This window comes from Alexandromys fortis, unplaced genomic scaffold (genome assembly GCF_014885135.2).
Source record: "Alexandromys fortis isolate MF-2015 unplaced genomic scaffold, M_Fortis_MF-2015_v1.1 scaffold_65, whole genome shotgun sequence".
NCBI classification, from domain to species: Eukaryota; Metazoa; Chordata; class Mammalia; order Rodentia; family Cricetidae; genus Alexandromys; species Alexandromys fortis.
The window spans coordinates 7269762-7293546 of NW_026067986.1; the positions used below are offsets into that span (position 1 = coordinate 7269762).

Consider the following 23785-nt stretch of genomic DNA (forward strand, 5'->3'; position numbering starts at 1 on the left):
CCTAGAAAGCTGAAAAAGGGACTAAGAAAGAACCACAGCTTTCTCTAATATATATGAATTGAGTGAGTACTCAATACTCAAGAGAAAGAAACTAATTGTTTTACTAACATGCTTTAGTCTCACGTCAACCACCCCTAGAATAACGAGTCCCCAGCACCACCTAGCCAGAACCTCCAGAGAACAAGGAATGGTTCCTGCACTGGGGTGGGTCACGTTGCATTTCAGAACAGCGTTGGAGCAGATGGGAGGTACCTGCCATTTCTAGGGCTGGAGCAGCAGCCAGAAGACAGTCCACAGGAGACTGTGAGCCCCCGACTCTGTCAAAATAAATTAACATTTAAATCAAATCTCAAATTCTCAGACTTGTGCAGTGCCAAAAAAAAAAAAAATGCTCTGGGTTTGTAAACGCATTACATCTAATTTGGCCGAGGAGAGAAGAGAGATTGGGGACTAAGGGAGAAGTCGACTTGAGAAAATAACCACCTCAAACCAGCAAGTAAAACAAGGTGGCTGACCAGGAACTCTGCCCCAGGGGGACTGCTGAATGGAAGCTATTTACAGAAGCAGCTGGAAAGACACCCCTGCAGCTGGCTGCAGGGGACAGTAATCAGGCGGCCAATGGTGACCAGACCTGCCACACCCTTGCAACGGCCCACACAGCTCAAGGAAATCCTGTCAGCCGGCTTCGAAGTGCTGGCCCAACTTCATCATCCAGGCAGGTACAAATCAACTCAGAAAACGGACAAAAATTGAAAGTGTTTTTTTGCGAACTATAATATATACCGATAAAATGATCCAAGCTGAAACGTTAACCTGAGAGTCCTTCAGTTACAAGTACAGTTTGTCATTTTGGCGTCTGGGAATTGGAGAACATGACATCACGGTGGCTTCCATCATCAAAGGTAGAAAGAAGACACAGGGAATATGGTGGGCGCTTCCCCGGCTCCTTAGAAACGAACTGTTTCCCATACTGAAGCGAGCAGAATTGGAACCATGACTTCTAGCATAGGTTGAGCTCATTTGAGATCTTAATAAAAACATCTGGTATATTTGCTCCACCAAAAAAAAAAAAAAAAATCCTCTCTGACAGAGCTATGACTAACCATGGAAACAAATCTCAGAAGCATTTGCTAACTCAGTGTTTCCTGAAACCATCAAAAGAATTTCCACAGCTTTATGCAAAAAATGAGACTGTACATAAGGCACCAGGAATACTTTTTATGTTATACACAAAGATGTGTGGGCATAGCAAACAAAAGTGTGTGTGTGTGTGTGTGCACGTGCGTGTGTGTGCATGTTTGTGTACGTGCATGTGCGTGCATGTTTGTGTACATGCGTGTACTTGTGTGTGCGTGCGTGCGTGTGCACTGTGTGTGCATGCGTGTGCTTGTGTGCATGTTTGTGTGCGTGCGTGTGTGCCTGTGCTTGTGTGCGTGTATGTGTGTGCATGCATGCGTGTGTGCGTGTTGTATCCAGTTTCCATTCCCAAAGACTCTCACACAAGTCTACATTTTCTGCCCTACACTCCAGGTATTAGTACATATCATATGTACATTAAACCAACCAACACAACACTAGCCTGCCACCTCCTATTCGCTGTAACTGATTAAATCCGATGCTGGCTGGAATATCAGCACCGGTTCCGTCCACCTCTGGCAGACTGACGACGTGACACTTGGGTTGGCTCAACAACCCCTGCTTCTCATAGAAGAGGCCACTTCCAGAAGGAAATGTCACACAGAGGAGGCAAGGCAAGAAAATTACTGAAAATGGCTAGTGATGGAATCCTAACATCGCAAACCTCTAGATCAAACCGCACTTTAAGGTCCCCAGCACCTCATTCGGGGTTTCTGGGATGCGAGTCCCTTAGCTCCCTTTATGGTTGAAGGACGCGGAGTTGGATCTTCCATCGCCATCAGAGAGCATCTGACGTTGGATCCAGGCAACTGGTGCCAGAGCAAAGGTGCAAACTAGCTGAGCTAGGCCATGCGGTGTGAGGTGGAGGGCACAGGAAGTACACATTTTAGGCCAGCGAGATCATATTTGATATCTATTACTGGAACCACAGGCTGAGCCGGGCATGCCCTGGGGACTCAGATCTTGTAGCTGTAACACTAGAGAATTTGAAGTCGGGGAATTCAGAATACCAGAGCCATGTGTCCATGACACTGGCCTGTATGAAAGGCCAGCAAGGCAAGAATTTTCTATTCACTGCCTGTAGTAGTCAAGCCGAAGCCAACTGTGTGGTTCCTGAGAAAGGGATAAGCCCTCCCACTGCAAAGAGGTAAGAACCAGAAGGTCCCACCAGACTCTGTTTCTTCCACTATCAACCAAGAGTGACAACTGTCTGTAGGGAAGGAGCCAAGGCCAAGCAACACACTCTCAGGTCAGGTTCCTATGGCTTGACAGGATTTTCAGTGAGTGTTACAAGTCCATGGAAGCAAGTTAACCTTGCAAAACAGCTACATTTTTTAAGGAACAACAGAGCCAAGCTCTTGTTGATCATACCATTGTTTGACCCTTGCTGACAACCAGCCCTAGAGACTTCTAACTCACAAGAACTGTTAAAGTATGAAAGCCTGGCAAAGTCTTTCCCCAGTGCTCACTCGGGAGGCCATGGAAGACAGATGCACAAAAGAGACCGTCTCGGAGAACAGTGGGCGGCATGTTTTTAGCCACACAGAAGAGAGACACATGATTTTGTCTGGGGCATCTTATTTTCCTATGTATAGGCAGGATAAGGTGTATGTGAAGCCAGGTATTTCCTGTCCTAACAAGGCTCAGGCCAGGCAATCTAGAGTTGGACCACACAGCAACACACTATCTCAAACAACAAACAAAAACTGATCCAAGCCAGGCAGTGGTGGTGGCACACGCCTTTAATCCCAGCATGGGATCCTAAAGCATCCCATGGCCATTGTAACGCAACAGTACAACAAAGTCTTCTACCCCATTGCCCACAAACATTCCAAACTATGGACTGTGAGACACACTGTAACTGTGACCATGAGACACACTGTAACAACTGCAACAGCTGAAAATATGAAGACGGCCAACCCTCCAGCTGTCAGCCACGGGAGGAACACTGAATCCCACCAATTCGATATCAAAGCAAGAAGACATAAAGTTATTTCAAATTAAAAAATCAACAGTAATAATTGACAAGAAATGGAAGCTAAGCAGAAAGATGACTCATCTGACCGCCCCCACGATGGACTGAGTTCTTAGGGGAGCGCAGGCAGCAACGCTGAACCCTTCCTACATTTGAAAGAGTGTGGACGAATCCGAGCTGACAGCTCTGTGCACCAAGATTACTAAGTCACATCATTTTAAATCTGAAACAGCCACTAGGGCAAAACCAAAACTACGCTATGAGTGGGAAAACACGGAAGCCCTCTCTGTAACTCAGAGAGGACATTTAAAACACATCTAGTGTAGCATCGTCAGAAGAGTGCCCCAGAGGCAAGAGCTACAGGGGACTTGCTAACAGTAGCAACCTGTTTAATGGACACTGGCTCCAGCCATAACCTCCAAGCAGAGTGGTCCTGCCTGCTGACAGCGTCTTTTCTAGAAAACCAGCTCTTATGCCAAAGAACCATCTCTTATTCTTTGGTATCCCCCAAAGTCTATAGCACTGGCCCTTGCAGATGGTGGACATTCAGTAAAACACGGTCAGAAAACGCGAAGGCAGGAGTCACAGCGCAAAGGGGATTCTCGACAGCCACCACTCTTGCGTGTGTAAGTCTGGTCACAATTAGGAGGCAGAAGAATGATAACCGCTCCAAGCCACTTTGGTGATTTCTCTAAAATGAATCACAACACCGACAACAGGACAGGAAAAGCAAGGCTCCAATGAAGTCACATAGGGAGCCTTGCAAGGGACACCCTTCTGAAGGGAAAAGTGGGGCTGATGCTGATCACGTGGGGCCAAGAGAAGCACTAAGATGCCAGGGTTGGTTCCACTTAGGAGCCCCGGGAGGGCCAGCTGGGCTTCCTGACTTAAAACTCAGCCTGATTTAGTCTGGTAGGAGAAGTCACTAGGCCTAAGTAGCACGCTCCAAGCAAGCCAGCTGGTAAGGATTGAAAGCTTCTGTTCTCCCATCAGAAGCTTTGTCCTCCAACTCTGCAGTCCTGGAGGGGAGGCCTTTGGAAAACAACAGCTTCCGAGGCCATCGGGAAGAGCATGGTGGGATTCAGGTCTTTATAAAAGATATAAATGTGAGTGAGGAGACACCAGGAAGGTGGGTGCTTGCCAGACGGCACCTTCCGGAGCTATGAAAAATAAATAAATATCCTCGGCTTAAACCACTCTGCCTACAGTGTGCCACAGCAACCCAGGCACGGTGACACCGTGACACCCCAACGTCCCTCCCCTGCTGCCGTTAGTGGGCCTCCCCGTTCCTTCCCTGAAGACGGCAGCCTGGCAAGGTTTATGTAGTTGGGTGGTGGTGGCGCAGGCCTTTAGTCCCAGCGCTTGGGAGGCAGAGGCAGGCGGATGTCTGAGTTCGAGGCCAGCCTGGTCTACAGAGGGAGTTCCAGGACAGCCAGGGCTACACAGAGAAACCCTATCGGGGCGGTACCTGCCTGGGCGGCTGGCACACAGGTTGTGGCGTGGTGAGTAAATCCGAACGTTCTCCTACCCCAAGCACTCGTCACCTTGCCCCTCCGAGCCCTGACGACATCAGCGAAGCCTCAGCGGATACACAAGGACAGCTTTGAGTACCCACAACACAGCACACCTGCTCAGGATTTGACACCTGAAGGGCAAATGGCATAGAAACTGAATTCTTTAGGGCAATTTACTCAGGCAGCATGGTTCTCCAAAGGGCCGGGTTTAGGGTGTCACACACCGTAGGGTGATTTCTGCTGCACACTGCGTGTGAAAAAGTGGGCTGACGTGCGTGAGGGACAAGGTTTGGAGAATACTAATTTTCACTCCTACCGACACGCTTGTTAAGAGAAACATATGAGCGGTGTCTACCCCCTGCATTTACGTCACGGTTGTTAAAGTCAACCCATGGGGAAAGTGTCCCCACCTCCAGCCTTTCTCTGAAACCTTCTGCTGAGACTCACGGGCTGTTGGTTGGAGCACTGTGGTTAGACTCGTAGGCTAGGGAAAGAAACGGGCAAGGCCTCGGGGCAATTTCCACAGAGTAAAGCCGTTGGCCTGGTGTTCTAACTCTGAATAAAAACACAGAGAACATTCACAGGCAGTGAAGATCAGATAGATATGAATAAGAAATGAGAGTAGACAGAAAACTACAAATGCCAGCCCGCGTGCCCTGAACGCGGCCACCAAGCCGGAAGCCCCGTGTAAGGAAGAGTGAGGGCTGTGACTTTACGGTTATCTAAGGGTTAACACACCTCCCCCTCCCCTCCCCCCCCAGTGTTTCTGCAAAGCCAGAAACGGGACTAGAATCACCACAGACCAATCCATGCCAAGGCTGCTTTCCACCTCAGCGTGGAAGCCGGCTTTATCGACAAAAAGCTGCCTAGGAGCTGCTGGACACTCTAAGCCAGACTGGCCGGACAGGCCTGAAAAAACGGCACCTCGACTCTGCTATTCATAAAGAGACAGAGGTTTGGGAGGCTTTTTCCAGCTGTGGAAAATGAATAGGATAAACATATCATCCAGGCTAATTAGAAGGATTTTTGAGGTTTAAAAAAAAAAAAAAGTGGCGGCTGCAGCAATAGTGAAGGTTTTAGATTACTAACCACGCATCTTCTGATGGAAGAGAAAAAGTCGGCTTACAGAGACCTCCCGTCCCAGGCGAAACCTTCCCAGAGGAGAAAACGCGAGATCCCAGAGCCCTGTGCTCGCTCAGTTCTAAAGCATTGTCCACCCTTTGACCTAAGTCCTAAGCTGCCAAGCGCGTCCCAGCCACTCGGAAGGTAAGAAGTCCCGCTGTGCATCGCACAAGCCTGGCAGCCACCGTTCACCTGCCACGTGACCTGCTGACATTGCAACGGGGCTGCCATCTGCGAAGTTCATGCTTGCACCAGTAAAATTAAGTGACCAAAAAGAAATCGTGAGGAGAAAGAACCGAAAACACTTAAATGAGTTTACAGTTTTGTGTTGGGCCGCATTCCTGGCTACCCTGGGCCACAGGCTGTGAGTGAGACGCAGCTGGGCCCAGGAAGGACCCCCCAGAACCAGGCTTTGCCATCACAGACTCAGGCTGGAATCCAAGGGAATGCATTCCAGTTGCTGATCCCCAAACTCAGGATGAGAGGAAGGTGTACACAGATGGGCAGGGATGAAACTCGCTAGACATGGCTTCCTCCCTTCCCAGAAGGCTTTTCCTCTTTTGACCCCAGCAGCTCACAAGCTCTCCCCACGCTGTCTTTACGACAAGACTGTCCTCGTAACTAAGTGACTGCCTCCTCCTTTGGGTTCTAGGTTTAGTCTCGGTTAGTCTCGGCAGCCAATGAATAGGATCTGGAATGCCTGGGGAAGGAACTTCTGGAAGAGTCCGAGAGGCATTCCTAGGTTGGTTTTATGAGATGGAAGGCCACACCCTACTTGTGAGTGGCACCATCCGAGACTTGGGGTTCAGAGACTTGGGGTTCACCAGCAGCCACAGCTCTCGGATTTCTGTCTGTGGGTGCGGTCTGCTCGGCGACCTCATCATCCAGGGCATGACTTCTCCGTGACAGAACGCACGCGCACTGTGAGCCAAATAAACCCTCCCTTCCTTCTGTCCTCGCCAGTTGATTTGTGACAGCAGGTAAGTAACAGGAGGAAGTGCAGCCAGAACACAGACAGACTGACGGACGGACGGACAGACATACACATTCATTACTTCCCAGAGGGAGGTCTGCTGAGTGATGTCAGGAACATGACCAAGGGACATCTCTCCAAGGCTCACCCAGCAACAGCATCCAGCGTCTCCACCCCCACCCTACTTCTTTGCTTTCCCACAGCCCACAGAAGCATCCCTCGCCTTCTACAAGCTCAAGAGGTCCGGAGAGCTAGTTTTAAGAAGGAGCCTGCAATCATACTACGCAACTCACACGAAACCTTACAAGAATCAATGAGCTAACGTCTGAGGGGCTCCGAGGCCTGCAGGACAGGGGAGCCAAACGCCATAAACCGCGGTTCCATCCAGAAACACCAACTCAGCTGTACGAGAGAATGTGCTAATTATAACCCACAGACTTCTCAATCCGCTCCCTCGAGGCGGATAAAAAAGATTCCAAGAAGTCAAATGTTTAGATTGGCGAACCTGAGCCCCAGGAACCCCCGTATGAACGTAAAACTGCTCAGATATAACTGGCAAGCTGTCAGCTCTCGTGGGCCCTGCTGGATCCACAGATGCCACGAGTAATGAATAAACCAACTGCAGCCGCCAGGGAAACCAACTTCCCTTCCAAATGAATCCACTTATTAATCAGAAGGTCCCAGGCTCGTTTGGTCCCACAGACTGCAAACCCTGCCAAAGCCTCCAGCACCCGGTGGCTCTCGCCCTCCGCTCACGCCACCTGTCAAGCTCAAGGGACCACTCAAGGCCGAAGAGTGCTCTCCCAAACGCCACCCCAGCCCTCCAGTCCCTTTATAGCCATCCAGACCCAGAAGATCCAAGTTGTGTGACGGGGATACCTTAAGCACAATGCCACCCCCAAGCCTCAGTTTCCCCACAAAAAAAAAAAAACCACAGCCCACTGTCTCCCAAGCTCCCTCCGACAGTCTTCCCGTGCTGACGCGACCAATTCTAGAAAGGCTGAGTCCCTTCATTTGAGGAATTCTAAAGAATGTTTAAAGAAACAAAAAGTCAGCAAATGCCAATCCACAAAAATCTCAATGACAATTTCTCAGCAGCTAAGGGGAGCAGCTATTCTGGACCCATCATGGAAAAAGTGTATTAAAAGCCTAACTATAGAGAGCATAGACAGACTGCGCAGAAATAAACAGGATGGCCCCAACACGCAGCTACCCGGGCAGAGGGGACACAGCAAGACTCTGTGTTTACAGCCGTCCACACAATCACTGCCCGAAGGACACCCTCCCTCTTTAAAAATCCATCTAGTTATGAAAGGCACTTGGTTATGAGATCAAACTACAGATCTACATATTAACAAACGTAGGAAAAGCTCCTTCCTTACCAGAGCGGGCCTCAGGCACAGCTCTGTAGCTGGGGTGAGAAAAGGCCTTAGGAAAGAAATTCAGAGACTCCCTGAGCTGTCAGCTCCTAAAATAAAGTCTAATAAACTATGTAAACAAAGGGAGAGATGTTTATGCATTTACATTAGGATTTCATGGATGTTTATTAGTTGAAAGGCGATCAAACAAAAATAGCTAAGATAGTCCCTCCCCTCAAGACCCCGATAATATAAATTCAGAAGGCAAAGCTATTCTGTAATTTGAAAAGAATTTCTTAAAAAATAGCTAGCTTGCTGCAATGAGTTGGCTTCACGAAAAGTTGTGTAAAATCAACGAAGGTGATAGAATTTGGGAGCATTTTCTGTATCAACCTCCAGGTCTTTTCTCTTTGTAATATTAAATTTCAGAGGCAAAGCGATCATTACTCTTATTACCGCGCTGGGCCGTATTTATCAAGAACCAAGGATCATTAAAAAGCATGCCGTAATAATTTTGAAATGTGTATCCTAAAACCTGTGTTTACAAAATGTCCACTTACAGACGTTAACTAAATCTGAATGACAATTCTGCCGAACTTCCAGATGATCTACAGGTAACAACAGTTACTTCCCAAGAGCCACACACAGGAACACTTTACTCCTTGAACACGACATACCTAGTACGTTAACAAAAACGCACTGTTAAGGTCCATCAGCTTGCCTATGCAAAGAGCCACGACACAACCGTGCCCCCAAGGGCCAATTTAGTCAAAGAGGAAATGCCTACGAACAAACTGGACAGGAAAACAAAGATGAGAAAAAAGTTCACGTCCTGTACAGGCACTTCAAGAAGCAATCTCAAAACACATGAGAACGCGAACCATGAAATTAAAAGGCTAAACCCTTAAAATGGACGGTTTCACCAAACTCCCCGTGTTTAATAGGTGGTTAGAAAAACTACAGTCATTTTTAAATGACGCAGGCGTAATGCCCCCCAGTTTAGAAGGTAAACTGCTTACCAACGTTTCTCCTCCATGGTTTCCTCCGCCGAGTTAGCCAGCCCTGTAGCGCTCAACTCACACGCAAGCGAGGGACAAACATTCCCTGTGACGTGGGAACTCACTGGGTACAGCAAACACAACGAATGTTGCACACACAGATAAGAAGGAGAAAGTAGGTCGATACCAGGTTGGCAGAGGGGCCCAGAGCATCTACCCAAGGCCGACCTTCATGATCAAACTACCTGCTGTCCGCGCCTGCTCAGAGCGCAACAGAACAAGAGACCTACGAACTGCTCCCAGGCATTTGCAATCAAACTGAGTCAACGATTAAGAGCAAACTAATCAATCAACAGTGTGCGCACCACGCAACCTCTTCACCTCGAGATGTGGAATACAGAGATTAGATTTACATGGACAATTAGCGTGGTTTCTTGCGGGGACATAAGTTAAAGGTGTGCTGCGTTCAGTTACACTGTGGAACGTTTGTTTAATGATGCCAAGACGCGCTGCATTCTCTGATGTGACATTTGTTTAATTCTGTGGAGCTGTGTCACTGTGCCTGTCTAAAACACCTGATTGGTCTAATAAGAAGCTGGATGGCCAATAGCTAGGCGGGAGAGAAAATTAGGTGGGACTGCCAGGCAGAGAGAGTACACGGGAGGAGAAATCTGGGAAGAGAGGATGGGGAGCAAGACAAGGAGAAGGAAGAGGGCATCAGGGGCCAGTTACCCAGGGCACAGCCAGTCACAGAGTAAGGAGGAAAGGAAGATACATAGAATAGAAAAAGACAAAAGCCCAGAGGCAAAAGGTAGACAGAATAATTTAAGTTAAAAAAAAAAAGAGGGCTGGAGAGATGGCTCAGTGGTTAAGAGCATTGCCTGCTCTTCCAAAGGTCCTCAGTTCAATTCCCAGCAACCACATGGTGGCTCACAACCATCTGTAAAGAGGTCTGGAGCCCTCTTCTGGACTTCAGACATACAGACAGAATATTGTATACTAAATAAATAAATATTTAAAAAAAAAAAAAGAGCTGGCTAGAAACAAGCCAAGCTAAAGCCAGGCATTTATAAGAAAGAAGTCTCTGTGTATTTATTTTGGGAGCTGGGTGGTGGTTCCCCAAAGAGTAAAAGAGAAGAAAAAAAAAAACAACTACAGTGATTGGTGTGCACAAACAGATCGAGAGAAATGGTAAAAGTTGCCCTCGACGACCAGTGATGAAAAAGGACGACATGGGTATGACCAGAGAGAATCTAGGCACTAAGAGTAAGACACGCTTAACAAACACCATGTAAGATGGCAGCAGTGGATATAGCCAAGTAAAGCCCGACCGGGCAATGGAGCTGAGAATGGGCTGGGAGTCCAGCTAGAGAACCTCAACTGTCGGAGCAGTGGGAAAGGGGAAGAGTTGAGGACTCTGACCACATCATCTATGGTGTCCACACTGCAGGGCACAGGCAGAGGGTCACCGGTCACCCTGAGGAAACAAGATGACAACAGCTGCTACATACAGAGATGGAGGCTCACCTAAGCACCTCTGATCGGGTACAGAGGCGGGTTAGCCATCCTTCTGCTCCTGTAACAAAATGCCCAAGGTAATCACATTAGAAGAGAGGAAGGTCTGTCTGGGCTGGTAGTTTGGAGAAATGTGGTCCATGGACACAAGGTCCTACGGCTTTAAGATTACAGTGATGGGGTTCATCACGGCAGAAGCTTGTGTTCCCGTCGTGGTTGCCAACAACCCCGCCCAATGGTGCCTCGGGGCTGATAAACGAGCCTTTAACACGTGGGCTTCTCGGACATTCATTTCAGATTTAAGCTACAGCATAGACAGCAAAAAATAATACTGAGCTCACGGTCTGAGTAGGTTGGGACAATGACTAACGGGGAGAGCTGCTTTGTGCAGCTGTCCAGATTACACACTTACAAAGGCCGGCAAGCCACGGGGAAACAGGCACTAACTGGAAAAAAAAAAAAAAAAAAGACACAGCAAAGCTAGCAGCAGGGACTCCAGCTGGGGCTCCAACCTAGCAGCTTGGGACTCAGAATTGGAGCGATTCAAATGAGACAACTGAAACCCAGGAAACTTACCAATGGTAGGGTGCGAGGCTGGCCTACACAGGAAGACCTTCCTCCCCCCTCCCTCGCCTCCACCCCGAGAGACAGGTTTTCCTGCTTCTGGTAGGGCCTGGAACTCACTATGTAGCCCAGGCTGACCCCAACCTCCCAAGGCCTAGGACTCCAGGTTGTATCACCATGCCTGGCACTGTGGCCTAGACAGTTAAAGAAATGAGTGCCGGCATGCTAGTCAGCTAAAAGCCGAACGGGTCTTTCTGAACGACATCCGGTCTTATTTACTCAGCTCCAAACGTATAGTTGCAAGCGCTCGGGTCACTTAAGTACAAAAATTAACACTTCACATCCACAGCTGGGCGTGGAGTCAAGAGCGCCAGGTCACATGTCATGCCAGAGCCGGGCTCTTAAAGACGCAAAGAATAAACACACACACTGCCGCTTAAAAACACGGCTGAGTTTCATGCTCCAGAACTTTCCATCTTTAAGACTGCCGACGGCGGCAAACATTGCCCTCAAAGAGAACATGAAGCTCTGCAAAAGGCTATAGAGGACCTCAGCAAAACATGGGTGTCCTTACTCCGAGTAGCCCAATAGGAAATCCGTGTGTTATTCTCCATACTTGCAAGTCTGATATCCAATGCTGAAAACAATGTGGTCCTCAGCTCAGTAGAAGAATGTGCCTAGCGTGTATGAAGGCCTCAGGTTCAATTCCTAATAGTAAAGTGGGATGGGGGCAAAGAAGGGCTCAACCCTAATAACATAAGGCCCAGGGAAATTTTTAAAAAGCTATATATGAAAAAAACAAACAAATAAATAAATAAATAAGAAGCTTTATATGACCTTTCATGTAGAAATATCAATATATTAATATATACATATATGTGTGTATATATACTCATGTGCGTGTGTGTGTGTGTATATATATATGTGCATGTGTGTGTGTTTTGTAACAAGGTTTCTCTGTGTAACAGCTCTGGCTATCCTGGAACTCACTCTGTAGACCAGGCTGTCCTCGAACTCACAGAGATCTAATCGGCCCGCCTCTGCCTCCTGAGTGCTGGGATTAAAGGCATGCGCCACCAGCACCCCACGATATTAATATATTTCAACAGACTACTGGATAAAGAAAACCATCTCATCGCTATGGTTTGAATATGGCTTATCCCAATCAAAATTCACGCTGAGGTTTCACTGCCTGGTGTAGCAATGTTGAGAAGTGGTGGGGCTGCTGGGGGGTGATTAGGTCATTAACAGTTTCTCCCAAGACTGGGTCAGTCCTGCAAAGGGCAGGCTGTCACGCAGCAGGATCGTTCCTATTTCCCCCTCTTCCGTGTGGACTCAAGTGCCTTCCACTTTCTGCCAGGAATCAAGGAGATGCTGGTGCATGCTCTCGGATCTCCAGAATGACGGATGAGCTGGAGTAAAACTTGGAAATAAATCACCCAGCCTCACTCTGTCACAGCAACAGAAACAGTAACAGTAATAGAAAGTCTAAGGCTCACATACACATAGCAGAAATCCTTCATTTCTAGGGAACGTACACATCAGAAACCCGGAACAACCAACACTTAGCTTTTACTCCTATGGCTACTCTGACTCCTTTATTAATATGCACGCCGGGGTATTGAGCTCAGCAACAAACAGGATCTTAATATCTACAGAGCTTTAACCCACTATGCTCTGTGTGTGTGTATCTGTATGTGTCTATACGTCTATGTGTGTGTCTGTATGTGTTTATGTGTGTCAGTGTGTACCTGTGTATATATCTGTGTGTCTATGTGTATATGCATCTGTGTGTATGTATCTCTGTCTATGTGTCTGTGCATATGTGCCTGTATGTGTATATGTGTCATGTATGTGTTTGTGTGTGTGAGTCTGTGTATATGTGTCTATGTATGTGTGTGTGAGTCTGTGTATGTGTGTCTATGTATGAGTTTGTATGTGTGAGTCTGTGTGTGTCTATGTATGTGTTTGTGTGTGCGTCAGTGTATGTATATCTATGTGTGTGTGCGTCTGTGTATGTGTGTCTCTCTGTGTCTATGTCTATGATTGTGCATCTATATATAAGGAGAGAGTGTGTATGTCAGTTATAACATACCCACTGAAATAGTTCTGCCCACAGATTCTGCTGGGATTGTACACCCACTCAACCTAATTTTAACTAAACTGGCCTCCTGAAAAGAAAAGGAACTCAAAACTGAACTCTAGAGGGGGAAAAAAAATTAACTTGTGAAACAGAAGGCAAATTCAAACACAAATTTTTCCTGAACCTGGACCTCAAGTGATATTCCCACAATGCTTTTCTTTCCAACCACAAACCGAGGAACACAGTAAGAGAAGCCACGGGCCCAGGGTCCCATGAAGGTCCCATGCTACCAAACACAATTTACAGTTCACCAGACTGGAACACTAAGCATCTGCCACAAGAGCTGGGGCTGTGACTAAAGAAGAGAGACCGATGAACCTGACTGAGGTCATGATGAGAGCCAAGATGCGAATCTACAGAACTGGGAAAGAAACGAGCAAGAAGCTGCCAGAGGGGCCAGAGTGGGCAAGAGCAAGGTGGTCAGCAGGATAGAGGCGCAGGCAAGGGTGGGTCACTAGGCTCACAGAACATGTATGTATGTTGGCTAGATTTGTTTTCTCAGAGTTCTCATGATGAAGCCATCAGTCCCAGGACCATAAAATGTGACTATCTTTGGAGAGGGCTTTCATGTTAAAGGGGAGGACTTGAGTGGACCCTTGGAAGAAATAGATAGATAGATAGATAGATAGATAGATAGATAGATAGATAGATAGATAGATAGATAGATAGATAGATAATCAGTTTTGTGTTGGCCAACTACTCATGAGCCTTACCCGGGGTGCAGAAGGTTCACGTACCAGCGACACTCCACTGGAGAAGTGTCCCTCTCCCAGCAGGTATCACTGGTTACAGGCGGGACCTTGTATCTTGTATCCACCTCCCCTTCTCAGGGCTGGGATTCCGTCCAGTCTGAGCCTGTGCAGGTCAGGATGTGCCAACACAGTCTCTGATGAGCACCTTTGGGAACCCTGCTTTCCCAATGCTGTGTGATGTTCGTAAGGACCATTCTCTGATCTACGATATCCCAGAGAGCTCTCATAATCTCATACATTGTCAAGGGTGTGGGGACAAATTGGACGTTTACTACCTAAGTCCTAAATCCCTCTGGCTAGCATTCTACTCCCTTGCTACATTGCTGCAACCCCCAGCACAAACTCCCATAAAGGCGGCTTCCCCTACACCCGATTATTCCTTGCGACGCTCAGTCTGATATTCTCAGGGCATGAACCAAGGCGGACAGTTCTAGTAAGGAAAGCTCACCGGGCATGAGCTAGGGCTGAAAGCTGAGAGAGATCACACAGAAGGCCAAGGCGAACCAGGTCGCCATTGGCAGCCCAGAGACTGCTGGGACAACACAAACCTACTCAGGAACTACATCCCAGGGCTACTGATACCAAACAGGTCAACCGGCAGGCGCAGGATGATGGTACAACTTGCCTTCAGCTCTTGTCTGCATCTCGGTTTTAGTTTCAAACTGCCAAGAGTAAGCGTGAGTGCCTGAGGTCTCACGCCTTAGCCTTGCCATGCTCGGGGGAATTCAACGTCACAGAATCCGAGTTCCGGAAATCAACCTGCAAGGCCATGCTATCTATCTCCTGTGTGGCTCTTATACCACCCACTGAGCAGCACAGACAGACAAGAACAGACATCCCTGCACTCGTGGCCACACTCAGATGAAAGAAACCATTACGATGAAGAAATCTGAAAAGCAATAAACCCTACTTGTGATCACACTATTGATCAGATTGATCCTGCTGCGGGTGCAACAGACTCAAGCCAGAGGAAGAACTAATGTTACATTCAAATTCCAGGTGACCAACAAAGTCCAGAACAGGGTTTCAAAAGCAGGTCTTCCTTACTCCTGGTCCTTTAAACCAACTCAACTGCACGCTCCCTGAAATCAGCAGTATTCCTCGAGTCAGTAACTCTTCCCCCCGACACCAGGCTACACGGCTGCTCCGAGGCCTGGGGGGATTCTTTTGAGAACGTACTATGGCCAATTCCTGTAGATAAACTCCTCAGAAAAGAGCAGCTCTCCGTCCACGATTAGAGAAAGCGAGGAACACAAGAGAGGCTGGGAAGCGTAATGGACGGGGCCGTGAAAGCAATGAAAAGCGATGCGGTTTTTGAGGCAACTTATCTGATTTGGCATGGTCTCTTTGTGAAAATCCACTGGGTAACTTTCCAGAATTCTACTCCGCCGGTATGGAAAAGTTCAAACTTACTGATACGGACACCGTGGTGACAACGCAGACTAACCCCCAAGGAAACAGGCAGAGAGAAACTCAAGCCTGGCATTCCTTTGGCCGCCCCTCCTTTCAGAGTCCAACCCTGCAAGACACCGGGTGCTACTGGAACCTTAGGCTTAATTGGTTCATAACCTCACTCGCTGGTTCTAGGTGTGACTAAATAAAGGGCCACAGTTTAGACGGTGAAAAGTATTTTTACCGTGGAATAGGAAACCAAATTTGCTCTCTGAGCAGACGCACCATTCCTGCACGACAAACCAGAGACAAAGCCGGGAATTCAAAGAGAGACATTCAAGGTGGAAAGGGATGGGAGAGAGCAAAGGAGGAGCTGGTGACTAGGGGCCCTGGCGGGAACACAGGGACCAAGAAGCGACTCTCAAAGGAAGAGGGGCTCCCAGAGTGCACAGCCCACCTGCTAATGTTGAAGGCTTTCTGTCGAGGCTGTCTGTGCACAGCCGAACACCATGGCATTTCTGCAACTCTTAAACACCACGGGACAGCGCTCCACTCCACTTGCAGATGCTGCCAGCGCCAGAACGCCCAGCGATCCTTTGGCCGTGCCTCAGCAGGAAGCACTTGGGCAAAGGAGTTTAGCCTCTTTTACTCCCATGGTTGTGTGATGTTATCAGCGGTCAGGGAAAAAACACTATAAGGTAAACGATACAGGTGCTGTTCTACTATCCTAACAATCGCCGTCAGTATTTTCTCCTCTGCTGGCTTCCTTTGCACACACCTGCCCGCGAAGGATATGTCGAAGTCTGTGCCGCTCACAATTTGTACACACACGCCTTGGATGCGAACAGATTTGAAGATCTGAGGGAGGAGTAGCCTTAGAAATCCATTCTCCAGAAGACGGAGCAACAGGAACTAATATAGAGTCCTTGTTCTGGGCTGACAGTACCCAGGCGCACGTGCGCACACACCTTATACAATCCCTACGACAGCACAGACAAGACTCTGTGTCACAGTTTGTAGACAAGGAACAGGTAGACATAGACCCGACAGTGAGGCCACATACACGAGCTAGCAACATTAAATACAAAAGCCAAGGTTCAAAGCGGGTGGGTACCCTGACCAGCGCCGGTGCCCCAAACTGCTTCTCACTTCTTTACGAAGCCTAAACTCAATGGAAAGCTCCAAAAGGGTTGCCCCAAGTGGAAAGCCTTGACGACCAAATAGCTGGAGTATAGGTGAACAAGGTGTGAGGACCTCAGGGGACTCCAGATCAACCCCCACCCTCCACTCACCCTGTCCTTGGGACCCTCCCAGAAGGAGCAGACCGCCAAGCAAAGACATCTAATTCGCGGGATCTCAGATGCTCAACAGAAACAACAGTCAGCAGCAGCAAGGACAGCGGCAGGACAATTGTTGGACTGACGGTGGTGGAGCTTAGTCCCCATAAGACCATCCGAAGCTCCAAATATCCCAGCCCCAGAAGTTCCCAGCGTCGCGATGCAGGACACTGTATGGTAATTCTCCACCCGGCTGCCCACATGGCTAAGGGGAGTCTTGGCTCCTGTTCTGGCCTTCATCTGGACAGAGCAACAAGCTATGTATTGCTAGCCCGGGGGGGGGGGGTCAAAATTCAAACTACAGTTTCCACGGACAGCATCTCGCTATATCACGCCATCATAAAGCCAAGCAGTCCATGAGGCAAGCCGTGGGGGACTGCCTGAACTAAAAGTGCTGGTGGCAGGGAACCTGGAAGTGGGGTGTCTAGGAGCAACAGAGAGGCAGTCCTCTCCCTATCCGGGCAGATGGGGCGAGAAGGGCATCCTGACCCCGAAATGAGCACCTCCACGTTGGCCAACGTTGGCCAACGGCAAGCCGCTAGTTCCGCAGTGAGGACAGAAGCCCCCCCCTTCAGCCCACCGTGCAGAACACCGCCCCTCGGGCCTCAGCAGTCTCGCTCAGTCTGTTTCCTGACTTACTTCTTCTCGTTTCTGTGTCTGTGTGTCCCTGAGTATGTGCCCCGTGTGTGCATTGGGGGAGGAGTGGGGAGAGGCCTTGAAGCTTCATTACAGGCATCCCTAAGCCACCTACCTAACTCTCTGGGAGATCAGTGAGCTACCTGCCAAGGGCGCTCTCTCTCTCCCCCCAGCGGGCACCCCTTTTGGCTGTTTAAAGGGTTATTCAATCCCGCTCCTCCTCTCCTGCTAAACCACCCTTCAGGAAGACTGGTGAGCGTTCACGTCCCCAAACAGCCCCCTCCGTACCCCAATCTAAACCCCTATCTTGTCATCTGTCCTTCCCCTTCAGACCGATTTCACAAGGACAGATGGCTAGGTGCCGTCTGTGGCAGCAGCCACTCGCCACACTGGGGGGAGGGGGAAATGAAGGAGCGTAGGTTCCCTGTCAGTCTGGACTAAAGGAAGAGGAGGAAAGAGATGTAGTGACGATCCTTGTTCATCTCTACACCCAAATCTCTCACTCTTCCAGAAAGAAAGCGACATCATCTCTACTCACTATTATTGTGACGCCGTGGTAGGCATCCAAACACTTGATGAATAAACCAATGGATATTATATTCGTTAATATAATACATATTGTAAATGTATTAAAAAAAACTAGAAGTCACCTTCCCTTGCTTCTAAAAGCCATACAGTTTGTAAATTAAAATTAAATGTGACGTCTTCAATCCATGCTGAAATTCCTGCTCCATTGAAAGCCATCTGATGATGTCAGGTTCCCACAGCAAGTTCCGGGGAGCAACCAAGAGCCATCTATGAACAGACAGAGAACCAGGCCCTTCTTGATATACCAGACACAGAGATAAGAGAGGCACTAAACAGTCCCGTCACAATGACCACGAGAGCCAGAAACACCCAGGAAAATCTAAAACATGGGAAAGACTTTCACATATAAATCACATAGTAGTAAACTTAATGGTGGCGGGGAGGGATGTAAAAAACCTATATAAACAGAGAGGTCGATCAGGTTTGTGGCGGCAAGACGTGGATATGAAGCTGTTCATACGCCTGAACCTCCATTTCAATACATGCAATTCCTGAAACACACAACTGAAGGCAGAGCGAAGAAGGTGGGTGTTGGAGGGAGAGAGGCCGCTTGTTCGTTTCTAGCCACCCGGCTAGCTTAGACCCGAAATAATCACACAGAAACCATATTATTTAAATCACTGCTTGGCTCATTAACTCTAGCTTCTTCTTATTGGCTAACTCCTACATCTTAATTTAACCCATCTCCATTAATCTGTATACACCACGTGACTGGTTTACCGGCAAAGTTTCGGCACGACACTCTGACTCTGGCAGCGGGCTCCGTGGCCTCTCTCTGACTCCGCCCTCTTTCTCCCAGCCAACAGCCTAGCTTTTCCCGCCAAGTTCTATTCTTCCCTGCCATAGGCTCAAAGCAGTTTCTTTATTCATTAACCAATAAAAGCAACACACAGTCAGAAGGACACCCCACGTCAGGTGGGGGTGGGGCCCTCGCAGTGACGTGGGAGAACACACACACAGGTTACACGCTGAGACACAATGGGGCAGCTGTGGGCACCACATTGGCTGGTAAGTGCGGAAAAGGTGTGGATGCCAGTCCTTCTCTGGGGCAGACACACAGCGCTATTTTCAGCCTATCCACCCACGCAGGACATATATTCTCAGCACAGCCAGAGCGCTGTGGACCTAAAGACGGGCCATGAAGGGACACCAGCAGTTACGGAGAAACACAATTTCTCAAGAGCATCCTGGAGGCACCAACAGTCAGGATATGTGACAGCCATGGCTCCTTCTCCGGACTTCACTGCCCACATCCAGAAAGGCCAGGAGGGCCTTCCTGCAAGGGAACTGACTTCAAACGAAGCAATTCAAAGGAAGCAGTTCCGACACTGGCCAAGGAACCCTTTTTTATGTAATTTATGAGCTTTATTTTTTCCCCCACTCTGCTCCTTCTTTTGTGGAACAACCTATTTCGGGCAAATGTTTTGAAATGTCTAAACCAGAATCAGGGCTTAAGGATTTGAACAGAGAAAGCAGGCTGAATGTAGGAATAAACTAGGTGGATAAAGGGTCGCAAAAAAAACAGAGAAGTGGGTGGTGAGAACGCTTTTTAGCAAAATGCAGCCAAGCTAGGCACAGATTTAGATGTGATCTAAGTTTGGCCCCGCACCCCATAAAAAAGAGGAAGAAAAAAAAACTTATGCCATGTAATGTGTACGTACACGCACTAATAATAATAATTATAATAAATAAATCAAGTACTTACTGAACATCATGAATAGCCCATAGCATAAGACAGCATGATTAGGCAACTTGACAGAATCTAGAATTATCAGGGAGACAGCCCCTGGGCAAGTGACCGCGTTTGAGGTGGGTCTGTGGGCAGCATCTCTCTGGCCGGGAGCCTGGACCACATAAGAGGAAAGCAGGCTCTCGACTGTGGACAATAATCTCCATCTGCGTCCAGCTCCTGAGGCCGTGACTGCCCGGCTGAGACTCACCAAGTGTGAGCCCAGAATGGACTCTTTCTTCTTTAGTTCTCCTTGTCAAGATATTCTAGCACCGTCGAGGAAAAGAGACTAAGAGAGAGCTAACCCTCCTTTACAGACTTGGCGCTTCCTGCCTACCGTGGCCTTTAAAACACAACACGCCTGAGGTGCTGGGGAATGTCACAGGAGCGCGGGGACGAAAGGCGGCCAAGGCCAAGCCCTCGTCGGGAACCCACGCAAAGTGGAACTTAATACTCCAGGCGGGAACCTCAGGGCGCAGGGCCGGATCTTCTCACATCGGAGGAAAGAAAGCCAAGGATTGGAGCTGGCACCTGGGTTGCATTTCCGCCCTCTCTCCGGCTTGTTTGTTTTCAGCTTCCATCTGAGCAGCGTATGCCCATCTCCTTTAACTCAACTATTACTCTCCTGGGGGACTACATCTCCCTCAGGTCAAGGTAGGCCTGTGTCTTCCTACAGATTTCTTAGCCCACAGGGTCTTCTGGGAGATGTAGTCCCCCAGGAGAATAACATCAACCACGCCCACTCTGCCCTGCCACACGGTCCTCGGAGGCACACGGGTGGCCTTTATTGCTTTTGGAAGGAGCACAGGGTCTCACAGCAGCTGGGTCAAGGCCCACCAAAAGCTGGAGGGGAAATCGGCTGGGCGTCTTTCTCCCGCCCCCTCCCCCAAGCGCTGCTCCAGAGTTGGTCTGCAGGGCGTGTATATCGCCCGGACGTGAAAAGACCAAATCACTGCTATGCCATTGACCCTGGAGAGCCCAGTAGTATCCTGGGTTGAAATACTTCAACAAATAAAGGCACGGTTCACAATCTCTAAATTCTTTTTTTTTCTTTGTTTGTTTCATTTTATTTTTTGAGACAGGGGTTTCTCTGTAGCTTTGAAGCCTGTCCTGGAACTCATTCTGTAGCCCAGGCTAGCCTCAAACTCACAGAGATTCTCCCGTCCCTGTGTCCCAAGTGCTGGGATTAAAGGCGTGCTTATCTTGGGAAGTAATTATGTATATGATTGTATACATGTATGCAGTATGGGTGTGTCGGGGGGGGGGGAGGAATACTTTTAATATCTCCAGGCACATTCTGAGAACATAAATAATTCACGCGTGTCAACACACACAGCTCCATCCTGCTCCTGCCCTGGTGATCGCTGTGTCCCAAGGTCCCACTGTGTCTCTCTGCTCCAGCCCTAGGACACAGGTCACCTCTGTTCCCCTTCTACACTGCCGTCTAAACTAGTTCACTTCCCAGTGGGGATGGACTGAGCACACAAATCATGTGGAATGTGTGTTCCCACAGAGTGCAGGGATGGGGTGATCTCAGAGGATCCAGGGAAGGAAGACCCTTGACACTTCCCTACGAAAGAATGTCCTCTCTAAAAGGCTCCTGCCAGGGCGGAAAAGCGTGTGCTGGGAAAATCCTCAGCCTGCGGCTCAGCGTGTTTCCAATTCTGACGTCCCACTTCCTCCTCGGCATCAACATTCCTTCTGGGTCTCAGCTGAGGAGCAAAGAGCAGTGTTCGTTCCTAAAGGCTTTCAGATAAAAAGAGCTAGCGCGGCGTTCAAGAAACAGGAACTGTACGATCCTATATAAAGTCAACCTCGATGCTGCCGGCTTGAAATGGTTTTTAAGAAGAACTTATTTTTAGATGCTGGCGGCCTAACTTTTTCTAAAGCCGCTTCCCTGTTTGTCTTACAAATATAGTTGTTTACGTTAACAGGGTGTGGCGGCACGAACCTGTAATCCCAGTGTTCAAGGGGTGTAAAAATGGCAAATTCCAGGCTAGCCTCGACTACGCGGCAATAATGAGCTGGGGAAGCAGTTCCCTTGGGAAAGTGCTGGAAGCCCTGAGTTCAACCTCCACAGCCTCACACTGTGAGCTGGTACAAGCCTGTAATCTAGCACTCTGGAAAGGGAAGCAGGAGAAACAGGGTCATCATCGGCCACATATGAGTTCTGAGCCAGCCTGGCCTACATAAGACTCTGTGAGCGGTGGGGTACTTTTTTAAGCAGTCATATACACTTTTCAAATAATGATATTTTAGCCGGGCGGTGTGGCGCACGCCTTTAATCCCAGCACTCGGGAGGCAGAGATCCTCCCTAGTGGATCTTTGTGAGTTCGAGGCCAGCCTGGTCTACAAGAGCTAGTTCCAGAACAGGCTCCATAGCTACAGAGAAACCCTGTCTCGAAAAGCCAGAAAAGAAAAAGATATTTTAAAAATAGTCATGTCCCTGATCTGGCCTTCTAAGCCTATTTCACAACGGCTTTGGGAAGGATCAATAATAATACACAAGAAAGTGACCCGGGATCTGCAAAGAGCTAATAAATAGTTCAATTATGATTATTCATGTAATTGTTTTGTTTGGTTGTTGTTTGTTTTTTTTTCAGACAGGGTATCTCTCTCTCTCTCTCTCTCTCTCTCTCTCTCTCTCTCTCTCTCTCTCTCAGAGCCTGGGCTAACGTGGGTCTCAACTCAGTGGGTCCAGGATGGCCTTGAACTCACTGTCCGCCTCTGCCCCCAGGTTACTGGGATTAATGGCCTAGAGCAGTCACATGGCCACGCCCAGCAATTCTGCAGGGTTTAGCTGGAGTAAAGCACCCAAACCTCAACTCTGTCACTTACTAGAGACCTGCACCACTCCAACAGAGCAAGAGGCAATGCACCAAGCGGGCAGGTTTGCTCACACCTAACATCTCAGCACAAGGAGGCTGAAGCAGGAGGATGACAATGAGTTAACAACCAGCACAGGTTATATAGTGATTCCCAAGACAGTCTTGGATGCAAAGTCAGACCTTCCTCAAAACAAAAACCAAAATAATTTTAACTGGGCATGGTGGGTTATGCCTGTAAAGTCATCCTGGGAGTGTGAGAAGAGGCAAGAGGATGGGGGCTCAAGGCCAACCCCGAGCTATGCAGTGAATTCTAGGCCAGCCTGGGATAACTGAGACCTTTGGCCACGTTATTTTAGAGATTAATATACAGTGATGGTGCCTGTAAAATCCTGCACATAATAAGCCTACTAAATGGTAACTATAATTAGCATTAGACTGTTCAATTAAAATCTAAATGCCTAGGTACTACTGAAAACATTGGAACAGAGAGAGAAGAGAGACAAACCTCACCCCAAAGGAGGCTGAGTACAAGGATGGGTGCACAAGGGATGCCAAGGGCACTACAGCGCTCTTCTCTGACGAAAGCCCATCCCACTCCCAGCCCACGCTCTCCCCCAGTGATGTCAGCACATCCCCACTGCCCTGCTTAGCTGTGCGGCATCCGGGAAAGCCAGTCCTGAACTCCAGGCTTGACAGAGTGATGACTCATCCCAGAAGGGGTGCAGCCCGTTGCCAGACTTATCACACAATCCCGCAGCATCCAGCGGGACAGCCACGGGCCAGGAGCCGGCTATTTCGGGAGGCTCTCATTCATGTCTGCAGCAGCACTAAGGCCCACACTCTGCTTTCCGTTTAGTTAACATATGGACCAAAGAGCCCTTGGGGGGAATCCAACGGAACTGCACTTAGCAAAACAATTCACATGAATGAACAGTCTAGAATGGCGGGACAGCAATAAAGAGGGGAGTCCCTCTGTAAACTGCCAGGCAGTGTGTGTCAGCCACCGTGACAAACAGCTTGACACTTGGACACCGTCCCACTCCAACTTCACATCACGACGGCTTTTGAGGACACGTTCCACGCACCGCTTTTCAGCCTGGCCCGAAAACCTGGCCGCACTTCCGTGTACAAAGACGAGCAGGAACTTGTACAGCTTCTTTGCCATTACCACTTAGTGGGCACAAAACATTTTTTCCCCCAGAGTAAGCTCCCAACTCGCCTTCT

At 48.6% G+C, this 23785-nt stretch overlaps 1 protein-coding gene across 4 annotated transcripts in view; it reads right to left on the reverse strand.

The window, feature by feature from the left end:
• Myo1b (myosin IB) overlaps nucleotides 1-23785 on the reverse strand; it is a 146084-nt gene that overhangs the window by 120283 nt on the left and 2016 nt on the right. For 3 of the 4 annotated variants that reach the window (XM_050159366.1, XM_050159365.1, XM_050159363.1), the window contains exon 1: nucleotides 9099-9237. The exons of the other annotated variant lie outside the window; for it this stretch is intronic. The gene's annotated coding sequence lies outside the window, so the exon portion shown is untranslated. Of the gene's footprint in view, nucleotides 1-9098; nucleotides 9238-23785 lie in introns of those variants that run through there. 4 annotated transcript variants of the gene reach the window in all.